The sequence below is a fragment of the Aptenodytes patagonicus genome, chromosome Z, assembly GCF_965638725.1.
Source record: "Aptenodytes patagonicus chromosome Z, bAptPat1.pri.cur, whole genome shotgun sequence".
Taxonomy (NCBI): Eukaryota; Metazoa; Chordata; class Aves; order Sphenisciformes; family Spheniscidae; genus Aptenodytes; species Aptenodytes patagonicus.
In genome coordinates, this window is record NC_134982.1 from 33,000,753 (window position 1) to 33,016,179 (window position 15,427).

Here is a 15,427-nt window from a genome sequence, read left to right on the forward strand (position 1 = left end):
ATGTTCCTCGGTCAAACTGAAGAGGAAGCTAGTTTGTCATTTGTGTGTGTTTAGGTTCCTTTGGGTGATGGCCCGATAAGCACTGATGATTTCCTGAAACAGAAAATATTACCTGGAAATTTCTAAGGGACTTTAAATAAGTCTGAGCATTCAAGTGTGGAAGGAAGTACAAATGTCTTTGGTCTATGCTTTTTAATCAGTCTTCCATGTGTCTGTCTGTCTTTTTCTAAGAACGTTTTTATAGTTGGAGTTTAAACTAGTTCCTAGCCATACTATCTGTCAAGCTGGGTACCTTTGGAGATGGTAGCGATTAACAGAAGATTCTGTTGCCAATTGTGACCAAGTTGCAATTACACTCAACTGTTTTCTGAATCTTTTAGTAGTTGCAAAACTGGAACATGAAAGCCAAAGAAAATCAAAATCTCTGCAATGAAAATTTGGCTGTGGGGTGGTGTCGTGGTTTAATCTCAGTCAGCAATTAAGCACCACGCAGCCGCTCGCTCACTCCCCCCCACCCGGTGGGATGGGGGAGAGAATTGGAAGAGCACAAGTTAGAAAGACTCGTGGGTTGAGATAAAAACAGTTTAATAATTGAAATAAAATGATAATAATAATATGATAATAATAATAATAATACACAAAACAAGTGATGCACAGCACAATTGCTCACCACCCGCTGACCGATGCCCAGCCAGTCCCCGAGCAGCGGCCCCCCCGGCCAGCTTTTCCCAGTTTATGTACTGAGCATGACGTCACATGGTATGGAATGTCCCTTTGGCCAGTTTGGCTGTGCCCCCTCCCAGCTTCTTGTGCACCTCCAGCCTCCTCAGTCAGTAGAGCATGGGAAGCTGAAAAGTCCTTGGCTAGTGTAAGCATTACCTAGCAACAACTAAAACACCGGTGTGTTATCAACTTTGTTCTCATCCTAAATCCAAAACACTGTACCAGCTACTAGAAAGGAAATTAACTCTATCCCTGCCGAAACCAGGACAATATCCACCCCTTATTCTATACCATTTGCATCATGCTCAAGTCTCACATTTTCCAGTACATTTTCATTAATCACCACCCCCTTTTATATATATATATACACACATACACAGATATCATTCCCTTCATCTGTGGGCCATCCCTCTAAAATGTTCGGTGAGTTCATTTAGTCCATGACTTCGGGCTCCATCTGTCATAATAATCTTTCAGGGCAGGAAAAATGGAGATGGTATGTGGTGTTGGATTGTTTCAGGTTGAAGTCAGTTCTGGTACCATCATCACTGTGCTTTGCTTGGTTTCACTGAAGTTATTCTTCATTAATCTGGGTGATTCTTATTATAATAACATTAGTATGGCATATAATATTATTAGTATTATTAGTATATCTGTGTATTATTAGTATAACTATTATAACTATAATTAGTACTTAACATCACATAATTCAGATCATTGGCTATTCTCACCCAAAATCAAATCCCCTTGAGGCACACATCGGACTTCCCCATCCTTCCGCATTATCCACCAAGTGCACCCAGGTCCTTGAGCAAAAGCAATCCCACGGATGGGTCTGCCTCTGCCTGAGGCAGGAATAACCCAGACTGTCTTCCCCAGCATATTTTTTATGTGCACTACAGGGACTTTATTCCCATCTACAGTACGTAAAAGTTCTGACTGGGCAGGGCCTGCTCGATTGGCAGATCCCCGAGTGTTGACTAACCAGGTGGCCTTTGCTAAATGCGTATCCCAATGTTTGAATGTCCCACCACCCATTGCTCTCAGCGTAGTCTTTAACAGTCCATTGTATCGTTCAATTTTCCCAGAAGCTGGTGCATGATAGGGGATGTGATACACCCACTCAATGCCGTGCTCTTTGGCCCAGGTGTCTATGAGGTTGTTTCGGAAATGAGTCCCATTGTCTGACTCAATTCTTTCTGGGGTGCCATGTCGCCATAGGACTTGCTTTTCAAGGCTCAGGATAGTGTTCCGGGCAGTGGCATGGGGCACGGGATATGTTTCCAGCCATCCGGTGGTTGCCTCCACCATTGTAAGCACGTGGCGCTTGCCTTGGCGGGTTTGTGGGAGTGTGATATAATCGATCTGCCAGGCCTCCCCATATTTATATTTCAACCATCGTCCTCCATACCAAAAAGGCTTTAACCGTTTGGCTTGCTTGATTGCAGCACATGTTTCGCATTCATGGATAACCTGCGCAATAGTGTCCATGGTCAAGTCCACCCCTCGATCACGAGCCCATCTGTATGTTGCATCTCTTCCTTGGTGACCTGAGGTGTCATGGGCCCACCGAGCTAGAAATAATTCACCCTTATGTTGCCAGTCCAGATCCACCTGAGCCACTTCAATCTTAGCAGCCTGATCCACCTGCTGGTTGTTTTGATGTTCTTCAGTGGCCCGACTCTTGGGTACGTGAGCATCTACGTGACGGACTTTTACAACCAGGTTCTCCACCCGGGCAGCAATATCTTGCCACAATGCGGCAGCCCAGATGGGTTTGCCTCTGCGCTGCCAGTTGCTCTGCTTCCATTGCTGCAACCACCCCCACAGGGCATTTGCCACCATCCATGAGTCAGTATAGAGATAGAGCACTGGCCACTTTTCTCGGTCAGCAATGTCTAAAGCCAGCTGGATGGCCTTTACTTCTGCAAATTGGCTTGATTCACCTTCTCCTTCAGCCGTTTCTACAACTTGTCGCATAGGACTCCATACAGCAGCTTTCCACCTCCGATGTTTTCCCACAAGACGACAGGACCCATCAGTGAACAGGGCATATTGCTTCTCATTTTCTGGTAGTTCATTATACATTGGGGCCTCTTCAGCACGCGTTACCTCCTCCTCTGGCAATATTCCAAAATCTTTGCCCTCTGGCCAATCCATGATCACTTCCAGAATTCCTGGGCGACTGGGGTTTCCTATTCGAGCCCGTTGTGTGATTAGTGCGACCCACTTACTCCATGTAGCATCAGTTGCATGATGTGTACAGGGGACCCTCCCTCTGAACATCCAGCCCAGCACCGGCAGTCGGGGTGCCAGGAGGAGCTGTGCTTCAGTGCCGATCACTTCTGAAGCAGCTCGAACCCCTTCATATGCTGCTAATATCTCTTTTTCAGTTGGAGTATAGCGGGCCTCGGATCCTCTGTATCCCCGACTCCAAAACCCTAGGGGTCGACCTCGAGTCTCCCCTGGTGCTTTCTGCCAGAGGCTCCAGGTAGGGCCATTCTCCCCGGCTGCGGTATAGAGCACATTTTTTACATCTTGCCCTGCCCGGACTGGCCCCAGGGCTACTGCATGAACTATCTCCCGTTTAATTTGTTCAAAAGCTTGTCGTTGCTCAGGGCCCCATTTGAAATCGTTCTTCTTCCGGGTCACTTGATAGAGAGGGTTTACAATCAGACTGTAATTTGGAATGTGCATTCTCCAAAAACCCACCACGCCTAAGAAAGCTTGTGTTTCTTTTTTGCTAGTTGGTGGAGACATGGCTGTTATTTTGTTGATCACATCTATTGGGATCTGACGACGTCCATCTTGCCATTTTATTCCTAAAAACTGGATCTCCTGTGCAGGTCCCTTGACCTTACTTTGTTTTATGGCAAAACCGGCCTTCAGCAGGATTTGGACTATTTCCTTCCCTTTTTCAAAAACTTCTTCTGCTGTGTTGCCCCACACGATGATATCATCAATGTATTGCAGGTGTTCTGGAGCTCCACCCTGTTCTAATGCAGTCTGGATCAGTCCATGGCAAATGGTAGGGCTGTGTTTCCACCCCTGGGGCAGTCGGTTCCAGGTGTACTGAACGCCCCTCCAAGTGAAAGCAAACTGTGGCCTGCACTCTGCTGCCAAAGGGATTGAGAAAAATGCATTAGCAATATCAATTGTGGCATACCACTTGGCTGCCTTTGATTCCAATTCATATTGAAGTTCTAGCATGTCTGGCACAGCAGCACTCAGCGGTGGCGTGACTTCATTTAGGCCACGATAGTCTACTGTTAGTCTCCACTCTCCATTAGACTTCCGCACTGGCCATATGGGACTGTTAAAGGGTGAGTGGGTCTTGCTGATCACTCCTTGGCTCTCCAGTCGACGAATCAGCTCATGAATGGGAATCAGGGAGTCTCGGTTGGTGCGATATTGCCGCCGGTGCACTGTGGTGGTAGCGATTGGCACTTGTTGGTCTTCGACCTTCAGCAACCCCACAACAGAAGGGTCCTCCGAGAGACCAGGCAAGGTGGACAGCTGTTTAATCTCCTCCGTCTCCAAGGCAGCTATACCAAAAGCCCACCTGTACCCTTTTGGGTCCTTGAAATACCCTCTCCTGAGGTAGTCTATGCCAAGGATGCACGGAGCATCTGGGCCAGTCACAATGGGGTGCTTCTGCCACCCATTCCCAGTTAGACTCACTTCGGCTTCCAATACAGATAGCTGTTGGGATCCCCCCGTCACCCCAGAAATATAGATGGGTTCTGTTCCTATATATCTTGATGGCATTAGGGTACACTGTGCACCGGTGTCTACCAGAGCCTTATACTTCTGTGGGTCTGATGTGCCAGGCCACCGAATCCACACAGTCCAGTAAACCCGGTTGTCCCTTTCCTCCCCCTGGCTGGAGGCAGGGCCCCTCTAATCCTCATCACAGTACTCGTTTCTCATTTCTTGTACGTATGAGTCAGAAGTTTCTTTATTAAGATCAAGAGTAAGATCAGCCCTTCTACTCTCTCTGGGGAACTGCCCGCTGGAAACTGGAGCAGCAATTTTCCTGGAAGAACCTCTTTCTGTGATTGTTTTCCCTTGTAATTCACGTACCCGTGCCCCTAGGGCTGCAGTAGGTTTCCCATCCCACTTCCTCATGTCCTCTCCGTGGTCACGCAGGTAAAACCATAGGGTGCCCCGTGGTGTGTATCCTTTATATTCTCTCTCTTGAGCAAAAGAACGCTTACTTCTAATAGCCGAGATACTGGTCCGTACAGGTGAGGAGTAGGACCTATCCTCTCTGAGTTGCTGGATCTCCCGGGACAGTTTTTCGGACAGTTTCTCCACAGCCGAGACGATGGAGGAAGAAAGACTTTCCTCGTATTGCCGGAGTTGACTAGCCAATTCATCCACTGTTTGTTCCTCTCCATCTTTCCAGGTTATCACTGCCAATGAATTGGCGTATGACGATGGTGCGCTCCTTATAAACTTCCGCCACATGGGTCGTGTGCACTTGACTTCGTCTGGATCTTTGGATAGTTGTTCATTGTTCAGGTCATCATAAATCACCTCCAGCACAGCTAATTCTCTCAGAAACTGGATACCCTTCTCCATGGTGGCCCACTTGCTTGGGCGACATATGACATCTTCCTTAAAGGGATACCTTTCCTTCACGCTTGACAAGAGTCGCCTCCAAAGGCTGAGGATACGTGTCCCTTTTCCAATTGCTTTGTCAATGCCCCCTTCCCTAGAAAGGGATCCCAGCTGCTTGGCTTCCCTACCCTCTAATTCCAGGCTACTGGCCCCATTATCCCAGCATCGGAGCAGCCAGGTGACAATATGCTCACCTGGACGGCGGCTGAAATCTTTTCGTATATCTCGCAGCTCACTCAGGGATAGAGATCGGGTGGTCACTGTCTCGTTTATGAGTTCTTCCTCTTCCTCCTCCCCGATCAGCGGCCGGCTTTCCTCCTCCCGTTCTCGTGATGGTCCTTCTCTAGGGTCATCTGTCTCGTATACTTCTTCCTCCGGTTCCCTTTTAGAAGAAGCTTCTTCCTCCCTTACTAAACGAGCTGACTTCCGCTTCCAAGATTTCTTCTTGTGTACAGGGGCGACTGATACTGGCACAGGCTCGTTCTTTGGTTCAGCCACAGGGCGTGTTGCTGGGGTTGGAGTGGCCGCAGTGCAAGTGCATGTCACCGGAGTCTGAGTGGCCGCAGGGCCTGTTGCCGGGGTTGGAGTGGCCGCAGTGCATGTCGCTGGGGTTGGAGTGGCCGCAGTGCATGTCGCCGGGGTTGGAGTGGCCGCAGTGCAAGTGCATGTCACCGGAGTCTGAGTGGCCGCAGGGCCTGTTGCTGGGGTTGGAGTGGCTGCAGTGCATGTCGCCGGGGTTGGAGTGGCCGCAGTGCATGTCGCCGGGGTTGGAGTGGCCGCAGTGCAAGTGCATGTCACCGGAGTCTGAGTGGCCGCAGGGCCTGTTGCTGGGGTTGGAGTGGCCGCAGTGCAAGTGCATGTCACCGGAGTCTGAGTGGCCGCAGGGCCTGTTGCTGGGGTTGGAGTGGCCGCAGTGCATGTCGCCGGGGTTGGAGTGGCCGCAGGGCCTGTCGCCGGGGTCTGAGTGGCCGCAGGGCCTGTCGCCGGGGTTGGAGTGGCCGCAGTGCATGTCGCCGGGGTTGGAGTGGCCGCAGGGCCTGTCGCCGGGGTTGGAGTGGCCGCAGTGCATGTCGCCGGGGTTGGAGTGGCTGCAGGGCCTGTCGCCGGGGTTGGAGTGGCCACAGGGCCTGTCGCCGGGGTCTGAGTGGCCGCAGAGCCTGTCGCCGGGGTTGGAGTGGCCGTAGTGCGTGTTGCCCGGGTTTGAGTGGCTGCACGGCCTGTTGCCCGGGTCTGAGTGGCCGCAGTGCGTGTCGTTTTACTGTCAGAGCCAGAGACCTTCTCTTCCCTTTGAGGGTACTGAGTAGTGTTGAACAGGGCTCGGTAGGCATGGGCCAGGCCCCAGCACGTTGCAATGAGTTGCATCTCTCTAGAGTTGCCAGGGTGACAGCATACTTTTTCCAAATATTCTACTAACTTTTCAGGATTCTGCACTTGCTCAGGGGTGAAGTTCCAAAACACTGGGGGTGCCCATTGGCCTAGGTACTTGCCCATCTTGTCCCACACACCCTGCCACTCATAATTATTCACCCTTGGGGCAGATCTCTGGATGATATTCTTAAATTGCTTACCAACTTTAGACAAAACCGAAACAATATTCCCAAGAAGTATTAATAGAAGTATCTTAACTGCCCAAGGATGCTCAAAATACTGAAAAATTACTGTAATGAAGGAGGAAACATCATAGAAGAAGGTAGTGACACTGCCATTCTGTATTTCCTCTGTAAAAAAACTCTCAGAAAAGTTACTGCAATTGCTAGTTGTCTCCACGATATGGTATCCATGGTACAGTAACGGCTTCATTGCGAAGTTTACATACCACAGAAACGTCAAGGTCAATGTTCTAAAAACAAACCTCACAAGCGAGACATTACTATTCACTGCAGACCACAGCAAACTGCAAAACCCAACACCAATCTTTAACATGTACAGCAGGAAAAAGAGCGCGATGCAGATTATACAAATCAATATCGAGAACAGAGAAACCAACATTGTGACCCTCAACTATTAACAGATATAAGTTCCTTAATACACTCCGGTTAATCTGTTATTATCTCAAACCCTTCGTGCCCCACGTTGGGCGCCAAAAAGGACTGTCGTGGTTTAATCTCAGTCAGCAATTAAGCACCACGCAGCCGCTCGCTCACTCCCCCCCACCCGGTGGGATGGGGGAGAGAATTGGAAGAGCACAAGTTAGAAAGACTCGTGGGTTGAGATAAAAACAGTTTAATAATTGAAATAAAATGATAATAATAATATGATAATAATAATAATAATACACAAAACAAGTGATGCACAGCACAATTGCTCACCACCCGCTGACCGATGCCCAGCCAGTCCCCGAGCAGCGGCCCCCCCGGCCAGCTTTTCCCAGTTTATGTACTGAGCATGACGTCACATGGTATGGAATGTCCCTTTGGCCAGTTTGGCTGTGCCCCCTCCCAGCTTCTTGTGCACCTCCAGCCTCCTCAGTCAGTAGAGCATGGGAAGCTGAAAAGTCCTTGGCTAGTGTAAGCATTACCTAGCAACAACTAAAACACCGGTGTGTTATCAACTTTGTTCTCATCCTAAATCCAAAACACTGTACCAGCTACTAGAAAGGAAATTAACTCTATCCCTGCCGAAACCAGGACAGGTGGTAGTGTTTTCTTTTGCAATTGTTTCTGAGCTACTTTGAAAAAAGGCCAAATTGAATACGACTTTAAAAATACTGAATTATAATTTCCCTTTTATTTTATGTTCTGTTTCAGTACAAATTACATACTGTCTAGTTATTCTATACCATAGTTGCTTGTCCGATCCACAGTGATTCTCAGTAATGTTTTACCTCTTGGTGCAAGTTACCCCAATTCTGTCATTTTCTTCTATAAGTAGGACCCTGGATTAAAGTAATTTGATATTGTAACTGAGTTTTTAAGAACGTATATTGGTTCTAGTATAGTAGAATGCATTGTCATCTTTTTAATCAATTAATAGTTAATCACTATAAACTAGAAAAGACCATTCTTGAGAGATAGAAAGTATTCTTGACATTGTTGAGAATGTAATATATTTAAATACACATCACCTTTACTCCCTTTTTTTTTTTTCCAAATCTTGATTTGATTTCAAAATTGCCATCAAAATTTTGTGGAGACAATTAATTGATCTGTGGAGGAATTACTATTTTATATTAAAATTACAGAAACCAACTGGTGTTGTTGAAAAGCATGTTGTAAAATATAAAAACCATTCCAGACCTGGAAACAAGATAAATGTTGAAGTCTTCCCATCACCTGTAACTGATAACTTTCATAATGTATATCAGTGGTTAATGGTAGTGCTGTATATGTTGTGCACCTGCACCTTGCTGTGCTTTTTACACAAGGAGAGAAGAAAGTGTTTTGAATACACCTACACCTGTAGTTTGAATACACCTGAATATAGTGTATGTTTGGAAGTAGGAGTGGCTTTAATTTGTGTTTGAACTGAGGCCTGTAAAACATGCAGAGCAGCTTGGTACCAGTGTATGAGACCTGGTCTTGCAGCGAGGAAAAGTGCCATGTGACTGTGTTGGAAATGTGCTGCCTTCACAATATTGTAATTCAATAGCAAGTCTGTTAAAGAAGCTACCGTGAGGCTATTATGGTTAAGTAACTAAATCTCCCAGTTGTCAGGATAAGAAACAATGCACGCATTTTCAATTGAGAAAGCATTTCTTCCAAGCCTAACTCATAATGATGTATTTGCTTGCAATGGCTTGGAGAGGTTAATTCAGACAATTGAAATAGTTAAAAAAGTATTGTTGTCTGGAAAACATTTGAGAATTATTCGCAGGAAAACAGGCAGATGTAGAAATTGAGACTGCACGCATGATGGGAGGCAATTGGCCTAAGCTTGTGGAAAACTGATATCCATGGACAATGTTTCATTGTTTAAACATTGTTTTTCATTCAGAGTTATCTGTTCCTTTAAGATTAAAACCTTCTTTGGTTTAAAAGAGCTGTGAAAGGCTGTACTAATTACTGGTCACAGATTCTGAAACAGACTTGCAGACAGGGCGTCTAGTAACAGTGCATAGTTTGAGCCCAGTTACAGATTTAAGCATTGTCTTCTCTGATGCTAGCAGGCTGTGAGAATCATGAACTTTCAGGATACATCAGAGAGAGTCCTATTAGGTGAAGCAGAAAAATCTGAGACAGATTCCTTTGCCCGTAATTGTTACAAATCTACTCTCCATTTCTCTTTGTATTCAAATGTAAAATAGTTGCCACTTTTCCAAGTTTGGAGAAACTTCTGTTTCCCAGAAACCTAGAAATGCTATTTGAGCAAATAAAATTTTTTGAGTAACAGGATTGCAGCCAAAGTCAGCTGGAAGGTTAGGAAACCTTGAGCACAAGTATTCAAGCTATGAATTAAATCTGGGCCTAAGAAGGTATGGAGTGATGGTAGTGGGACTGCCTCATTGGTAATTTTTTGCTGTTTGACATCATGGATATTTTAAAATAATTATTATATTGTGTTTGATGAAGAAATTAATCACCACTGTTTTAAAATGATGAAACCATAGCCTTTTAATTGACAGAGAGGGAGAGGCTTTTTACTAAATTGTTCTCTTGGAACTGTGCAATCCTGTCACACCTCTAGTGTGTGTGTCTTCTCAAATGTGGAGAAGAACATCTCTTAGTCCTAAGTGACATTGTTGCAGAAATAGAAGAGTGCTGTGGCACAGCTTCTGGTGGATGTATGCTAGCCACCACATTGTCAAATACTTTAATTTCATTTGCTTGTTTAGTGGTTTAAAAAGATGGTCCTCTAGGGTATAAGTAACAGGAACAGCCGCTGGCAGCTGGGACCTCATCACTTTGAAATGATGAAGTACCACCAAGACCTTGGGTCTCCTTAGCTGATAACTGTGAGAACTGTTATTGAATAAAAGAAATGCAATTGTAGATAGTATCAGTAACAACTTTTTTTTTGTTTTAGTACTAGTGATAAGAAAGTATCACTGCCATTGTAGAAGACCATAGTAAAACTTACCGGAAAGACTGCAATTCCTATCACTTATGTTCAAGAAATGATAGTTCAAAAAGCTGTTGAAAAGGGAGGATTCTCATTTGAAAGCAAATTAAAAAAACTTGGTTTATTGACTAGAGTGGAGTTGAATAGATAGCACAGGCACAGAAGTGGGATTGAGAAGCAAGCTACAATTTTATGTATAACTGCATTTTAGTTTTCTGGTTTTCTCCCTAGAGGCATAATTTTTATGTCTGTTGGATGCGTCCAGGACACCAAACTGTACTTGCATTGTGGGTAACTTTGCTGGTTTTGGCTGGGATAGAGTTAATTTTCTTCATAGTGGCTGGTATGGGGCTATGTTTTGGATTTGTGGTGAAAACAGTGTTGATAACACAGGGATGTTTTTGTTACTGCTGAGCAGTGCTTACACAGAGTCAAGGCCTTTTCTGCTTCTCACACCACCCCACCAGCGAGGAGGCTGGGGGTGCACAAGAAGCTGGGAGGGGACACAGCTGGGACAGCTGACCCCAACTGACCACAGGGATATTCCACACCATATGATGTCATGCTCAGCATATAAAGCTGGGGAAGAAGAAGGAGGGGGGGATGAGAAGTCATCTCCTGCTTTCCTGGAGATGGCTGAACACCTGCCTGCCGATAGGAAGGAGTGAATGAATTCCTTGTTTTGCTTTGCTTGCGTGCGCGGCTTTTGCTTTACCCATTAAACTGTCTTTGTCTCAACCCATGAGTTTTCTCACTTTTACTCTTCTGATTCTCTCCCCCATCCCACCAGGGGGGAGTGAGTGAGCAGCTGTGTGGTGCTTAGTTGCCGGCTGGGGTTAAACCACGACAGTAACTAAATCCTCTGGTTCTGTTGCAGACCTGGTGGGTTTAGAAACATTATCCTTGCAAGTGTGAAAGTGTTCACCCCACTACAAATATTAACAAACCACACAGGCAACCTTTGAACATATTTAGGCTAGTATCACAATGAAATTTTTATGCCTGGTGGAAGTGAAGTTCCAGATTGCGGTCCTGTAAACATAGTTTAGAAAGACATAGGTGTAATTCTATGGACATTAACTAGAACTGCAAAAGCATATGACAGGAATGAACTAGGCTTATTTTTTCTAGAGATGAATGCTGAGTTTCAGAGCAGGAGGACAAGAAAGGGCAAAAAAAATACCTTTTGCTTCTTGTGCAGTAGGAATAGCCATCTTGGTTCTGCTTTCATTTTGTCATTAGAACCACTTGGTTTTAATTCCTTTAAACTGGAATATTGCTTGTTACGATCCCCAGAAATGGAGCAGTAATAGAATCTCAACCTGCTTAAACGTGTCCTTAAAAAATAGGAAAAGTAACTAGTGTGTCTTTAAATAGATGGCTTTTAGTGCTTATAGTATACTGCTTGGTATCTTTTTTTTTCTTTATTTTTCCACTTTCCCCTATAATCAGCCTGAAAGAAATAAGCATTAGAAGGAAATAATCCTTATGATCCAGATCTCATTTGGTATGTACCTAGCAAAATAGGTTAGTTGTGGAAATTTCTGTGGTAATTGCAGGCCTTTTCTTAGGTGATTTATTTCATTCCACTTGATACTATATGAAGAATGTGAACTTTTGGTAGAGCTTTTTAGCAGTTCTATTTACTGCAGTTGATGTGTTCCTTAAGAATGTTATCTTTGAAAAAGAAGACATAGCATACAATAAATCTGTCGCACTTCCTTCTGTATTTGTATGCAATAGTGGAGAAGTTGGAAGTGGTGATTTTGCCTTTTTAGAGTATACAGGATAGAAGATGTGGTATTTGATGAGTAAATGTTTCACAGAAAAATGATTTTAAGAAGATATGCATCTCGTGTTAGAAAGGTCATCTTGCTACGTTTTTTTTTTTCCTGTAACACAAACATTTCACATATGCTTGTGATGAATTTGTATAAAAACCCCAATGTTTCTGACCCAGGTTGCAATCTTTTTTATAATTTCTTTTAACTTAAATTTTCTTCTGTTTGTGTCTCTCTTGAACCTAGTTTTACTTTCCCCTTAAGCTACCTATATTCACAAAGCTTCTGATTCTGCAAGGCATGGTGTATCCTCAACTTCCATTGAAGTCAACAGAAGCTGAAGAAACTTTGCATTTTCTCAGGAGATAGATAAGCTTAGAGGCAACTTACCAAAGAATATAATCCACAGTCCCTCTATCTTCCCTGTTGTGATTTTGTGATTGTAGAAGTCTTGAGTTTAAATTACTAGTTCTTTTCCAATAGGGTTGGTTACAGTTGAAAAGAACATCAAGTAATGTTCCCCTTTTTGTGTCATGTCCTTCCCAGCAGCAGGTTTAGCGTTCACTGCATGTGTCTATTAAGCATTAATTCTTTAACTGTATTTTAGTGAGAGAGAGCAATATGGTATGTTCCAGTGCAAGAATCTTAATTCCTACACAAGCATATGGCATAGAATTATCTACTTAAAGATGGAACAAGCTGGCAATAATTTGGTAGAGTGACATCTGCACAATAAAATAAGATGCTGATCACACTGGAAAAGTAAACGCAAAAGTTTTATACTAACTATTCTGACATCATCAGAAAATCATTATCATTCCTCCATGGAATGTTAAAATTTAATGATCTAATTTGGTCTTATCACATGCAATATAAATAAAAAATAACCCTATTAAGTATTCAGAGACCCATGCTGAACAGAAAACTTCTAAGTGCTATTTTCTAGAATTTGGACTTAAAGCACTTACGTATGTTTAACAGGGAATAAGGAAAAAAAGTTAGGAGAAAAATAAAAATTCTGTGGTAATCTCCATCCTTTATGGAGGATATTTACATATTCTGTTCTATTCTCTGCATAGTTTAATTTCTTCTCCTGTTGGTCCTGCCTCAAGATATGTAATTTAACATCAGTCTTTACTTTTGGGAAAAAACATTAACACAAGGACATAATTACAGCTTTTGCCTGAATCAAATGAGAGTGATGATTCTTTGAGGGCAATATGAAGTGTATTCATGTTAGAATGCCAGACCTGAACTTAGAGAGAAAGCTGCTGCAAATCAGAACATAGAGTTGTATTACCTAAACTCATGAAGGTCTGCAAGGAAACATCACTTTTATTTTTGAATGCACACAACTGAACATCAAGATGGTAGGTCTTCTATTTTAGACTTTGCAACTGAGGATTTCACCTGCATCATCAATTCTTCAAAATGGAATGGAAATACCCAGAAATTTGGACACTACATTGAAATTGATCTCCATTCTGCTTGTAGAGTTGGGATTCTTAATTAGAACTATTATAGAATGTAAGCTATTGTTTTCTTTAATTGAAATATTGGTAGCTTTTTAGATATGCAGCAAGCAAGGAAAAGATCTACTAAAAATGATGGAAATGGGTAACAAATTCCGATTCTTCTGCTTTAAGTTGGGTACTACATTAAAGTAGTTCTCTCTGATATAAATTGTTTAACTATCTGGTTACATAGAGAGAAAACTTACTTTTTAGTTCAAGAGTTTAAGGGCAGAATAGGGCTTGAGTTGATCACAATATTTCAGTTTTGCAATCCTGAATCTATACAAAATGTATTTAATGTAGAATTAGAATAGTCAGTACTATTTCATATTGATCTTTTTTTTCCTCTTTTTTTAAACCTGGTTTTCCCACTTTAATTTACTGTGTCAAACAGCCAGGAAAAATGGCTTTTGCGTTTCTCAATGGAAAGCTATTGCTGTTCACATTTTTTTTTTCTTTTTTTCCTGAAGAACATATTTATGAATGTAGAACATATTTATGTAGGTTTTCTTCTTGACAGTTAATAGATCACAATAGGAAGGCATTTTTCAAGGCATAAATAAAAGAACTGCATATAGTGATTTACTTTTACACATCTATATTTACAGCCTTTTTTTGGTGTTGCTGTATAAAACATACAGATGCTTTTTTTTTTTTTTTTTTTTTAAACCAGAAATACAGTTGGCTGGAATGAGGTTGAATTATCTTAGATTGGTCTTCACTGCCTGCCAGCCTATGGAACTGATACCACCTTTTTTTATGATAGATTTCAGGTTAGCTGCAAGTGGGGATAGAACATCTCATAGAAATGTATGGAACTGTTGCAAGTTAATACAGAGTTGATGCAGAAATCTCTTTCATTCTTTGGACATGTTCTGTCTGATTAATAGACTTTTCACAGATTAAAAAGCAACCGGGATATCATACAGGACCATTTGTTCAGTCTTATTGTCGTGGTTTGACTCCAGTTGCCAACTGAGCACCACACAGCTGCTCGCTCACCCTTCCCCCCAGCGTGGGATGGGGGAGAGAATCGGAAGAGTAAAAGTGCGAAAACTCGTGGGTTAAGATAGACAGTTTAATACTTGAAAAAATATAATAATAATAGTAATAATAATAAATTGTAATGGAAAATAAAACAACATGAGAGAGAAACAAACAAACAAACAAACAAACAAAAAAAGAGGGAAAGAAAAAAAACCCCAAGTGATGCAAACACTTACCATCTGCCGACAGATGCCCAGCCAGTCCCTGAGCAGCGGTCACTGCCCCCCGACCAACTCCCCCCAGCTTATATACTGAGCATGACGTCACATGGTATGGAATATCCCTTTGGCCAGTTTGGGTCATCTGTCCTGGCTGTGCCCCCTCCCAGCTTCTTGTGCACTTTCTCGCTGGCAGAGTATAGGAAGCTGAAAAGTCATTGACTTAATACAAACACTGCTTAGCAACAACTAAAACATCAGTGTATTATCACATTAGTCTCATGCTAAATCTAAAACACAGCACTGTACCAGCTACTAGGAAGAAAATTAACTCTATCCCAGCCGAAACCAGGACATTTATCAATTCTCTCTCTGCCAAATACAAACCTCCTGTAAAGGCTTCTCAGAGGGGAGGGCATGTAACACAATATTCTTTTGCATGAAATGCAAACAAGATATTTCTAAGAAGTTAAAGCTTTTAAATTTCAGTAGCAGTTTTATTTATTTCAGGTGGAATAAATGTATTTTTTAAAATTGACTAAAAATCAGTAAAAGAATACATTTTATGGTTTCTAAGAACCAC

The 15,427-nt window shown here is 43.0% G+C and overlaps 1 protein-coding gene across 10 annotated transcripts in view; it reads left to right on the top strand.

The window, feature by feature from the left end:
* The window catches only part of KDM4C (lysine demethylase 4C), a 295,962-nt gene that overhangs the window by 131,050 nt on the left and 149,485 nt on the right, over positions 1–15,427 (top strand). The window lies entirely within an intron of this gene.